Here is a 4,001-nt window from a genome sequence, read left to right on the forward strand (position 1 = left end):
ATCGAACTTTCTCCTAGCTGTGTACGTGGGAAATCCGCTGCGAACCGGTTTGTGTACGTTCATTCATCACATGTGAAGAGAAATTATGGTCATGCGCTATAAATGCAGCTTTGACGCTCGTTGTTGTAGACGTATCAAAGTCTGAACTTGAAGTTGAACTACTCAATAAAACAAAATCGGATTTAATAAAATCCAAAGATATATTAACAAGGAGAGCAAGAATCGAGTGGAATATAAAATTAATGTGAACATTGGTGAAAGAAGAATTAAAAACAAAGATGCTTAAAGATATCACTAGTAAAAAAAGACAACATGAAAAAAATGAACATCAACAAGTTGAGAACTCATTTTTATGGGTAGCTTTATTTTAAACTGCATTTCAAAAACAAGCAATGAGGAAAACAAAAACATGAAAAAGAAGAACCCACAGTAGGATCTAGATTCTATATCAAATTCGGGGTTTTTTATTTTAAATTTAAACGTAAGTTTATTTCTTGCTCATAAGTTCAAGATATCTTTCAACAAGAATGTAATTTATATTACAATATTTTTATGTGAAAGAGTTTCAAATCGCTACAGTGTGTATCAAAACATGGTTGATGATCATATCATAGGGAGTCACCCTATTCATTATCTAAATCAATATAGAGTAGGTGCAGGTAATATGGGACAGCAGGTAATATGGGACACCTGTTTTCATTTTAACAAAAAGTAGCTTAGAGAAGGTAAACACTTTAAGTTGATTTGTTAAGTGTTTAGAGACATCAATTGTGCTTCTAGAAATGCAGTTTTGGAGTCTGTGTATCAAACTCTTGGAAATCAATGCCAAAAGAGTGAAATTGCCCAAAAAATTATGTCGTTTTTTTGGCCTGATATAAAATCAATGACGTCACATTTTATGATTGTGTATCCAAAAACTCTGGTACTGAGGGGGCATTTGTCATTTTTATGATCTTTAGGTGATGGGTTAAGCTTATCAGCAGGTAAAATTCCACTGACAAGTGGCACTTTCCTTTTGTAAATGATTATTTTCTCTGATTTTCAACTGAATGGGTGCAGGTAATATGGGACACATAGGAAATTGTGTGCATTGTCAATGCGAAAAGCAAAACTATTTAGAAAATTGAATTTTCTTGTAGAAATTTGCATTTAACATTCAAAATCATGTAACAAAAATGTTTTTAGAACAAAAGAGTGATTTTCTGAACTTTTTGATTTTCACCATAGAGATAACACAGTGTCCCATATTACCTGCACATGCAGGTAATATGGGACACTTGACGATGACGTCATTTTGACGTCATAGCGTCCAAACAAACATAAAAACAAGGTAACATTGCCTGTTTTATTAATCTTAAAGGACAGGTTGTTCATCATAACAATCTCTTGTGGGCATATCTTCTTTAGTTTTTATGCAAATAAGCTAAACGTCCTTAATGGTCCCATATTACCTGCAGGTACCCTATTATTGAAAAATAACACTGATGCTTTGCAAAAGTTCATTCTACAAATCATATATTTGAAAAATTGCTTATGGTTCTCTACAACATAACTCAAGAACCACTATAGGACCTACAAAAGTATGTAGGCCTATGTGATATTTGAATTCTTCTACGTACTCGCGGACATGATAAATGCAATTTTTGCCAATGCTCACTGAGCTTCACTGCCATTCGCAAGATGCTGTGAACTACCAAATCGCAACAGTTTAAAATAGTTGCTAACCTTAAACTCTTCATTCATCTACCACTGACTACGCATGAATATCCACTCGGTTATTATTCAGTCATTTTAGCCTACTTTGTACTCTCAGTATAAAATGAAAATATTTATGTTCTGTACTATGTGCACAATATAACAAAGCATTTAATATTTACATCCCAGCATAGCAAAGCGACTCAAGCACATGTATAAACATTTCGGTGTTTACAAATGGCACAGCTGGTGTACACACCCATGACACACCCCCCGTATTCAGCCAATCAGATTGCCGAATAGACCTCAGATTACAACTCCCGGATGTTTTCATCCTCTGCACTGTCAACACGGTTCAAGGCCACTCTTTTAGAATATTTTTAAATAATTTTAAATTCCATTTTTAACACTAAATTTGCAAGTCGTTCTCCCCTTGGAAATTTTGCCCACTCGCATTATAATTAATATTTACATACAAGCTATATTACCGAATGATTTTCATAGTTTTAGTTCAGCTTTATTAACGTCACACTCTCACACAGAGACCAGTCAATTCTGGTTGACAAAGCAATAATATACAATATAAAAATATAGCGCATAATACATATAGTCAAGGTTTTTAAAAACAATAACATGCATACATTAAAAAAAAAACTAGTGTATTGATTGTGGGGGTGCGGATCCCACCGCTGCCACCAAAATAATATGCCTAGCAGCTAAGGTTACTTCATAATTTCAACGTCTTTTTTAGCAGTGGAGTGATATATTTTAACTATATCATTTATCAACTACAAACCATTATTTCCAAAAGTTGATTCTGATATTGCGTCATCATCGGTAGGATGATAAGGGAGCAACCCAAAAGTTCGATGAAGCCCTATAAACGAAAGTCCTTTCGCTAGGGAGGGAGGGGGGTCAAAAAGTCCGATTACGTTGGTAAAGAAGTAGTTAAAAACATCGGTCAAAGTTGATCTTTTTTTAAGGATTTAATATGTAATTGTAAAATTTTAGTATTTTCTGAAGTACGATATTGAAATTTTACAGTGGTTGCTTCAAAATGATTTCAAATAAATAAAGAGTGCAGTACTCGCAACCTGCAACTTGTAAGTTCATTTTTTAAAGCAGCTGTACTGCACTTTAATTCTTTTTTATTTGAAAATTAGCAAGCCCTAGTTTTTTATGAAGAAAAATATTTCAAAATAAAATAGAATTATTGTTTCTTAAAGGAGTATTTCGTGATCCTAGCATCCTCTTTTTATGACATTTTTCAGTACATATCCATGAAAAAAGCCTATTCCCAAAATTTCAGTTGATTCCGATTCTGCGTTCGCGAGTTATGCATGATATGTGTATTCACTGCTCCATAGACAATGCGTTGTAATTCAAATTTCTCGATATCTTTGCTAAACGAATTAATCTGCAAGAAATATTTTGTACATAAACATTATGTAGCCATAGAGAAAAGTGGGGGGATGAGGCTGTGGATCACGAAATGCCCTTTTAAACGTGATCAATATCCTAGCAATGTCGCGCCCCTCCACAACCTCATCCCCATCGACCATAGCGACGGCCCTGTGCCCAATACGGGTTGGAATTTTCGATGTCACTTACGTTGGGGGAGGGGGTTAGCCTTCTAACGAAAGGACTTTCGTTTATAGGGCTTCATCGTACTTTTGGTTTGTTCCCTAATGCAAACTGGCCTTCAGATATTCTTTATTACCAACTTCTGTTATTATGCGGCATTAAATGTCGGCTCAGCGATAACAAAATTATAATGACAATTGCAATATATAATAATAATGCTACTGTGTCAGAATGCTACATGAAAGACAACGTTTAACATAATTAAGAAAGCGATCAGATTGATGATTATATAATCTGTCATTGTTAGGTGAGATAATCCCACAGATTCAAGGAATTCCTACATTCAATCAGAGAAGATGAAAAGAGAGGAGATTTAGATTAAGCTGTGATGATCCCAATTATTGACTCCCACGTCAGCATTTGAAGTAAACATTACCGGGAAACAAACCTTCATGGCTGAAAAGTTTCATCCTTAAGGGAACAACCCAAAAGTTCGATGAAGCCCTATAATAAACGAAAGTCCTTTCGTTAGGGAGGCACAGGAGGAAGGGGTCAAAAGTCCGATTACGTTTGTAAAAAAGTAGTTATAACATCGGTCAAAGTTGATCTTTTTTAAGGATTTAATATATAAATTTTAGTATTTTCTGAAGTACGATATTGACATTTTACAGTGGTTGCTTCGAAATAATTTTAAATCAATATACTAGAGTGCAGTACTCGCA

This window comes from Amphiura filiformis, chromosome 10, assembly GCF_039555335.1.
Source record: "Amphiura filiformis chromosome 10, Afil_fr2py, whole genome shotgun sequence".
In the NCBI taxonomy this organism is placed as follows: Eukaryota; Metazoa; Echinodermata; class Ophiuroidea; order Amphilepidida; family Amphiuridae; genus Amphiura; species Amphiura filiformis.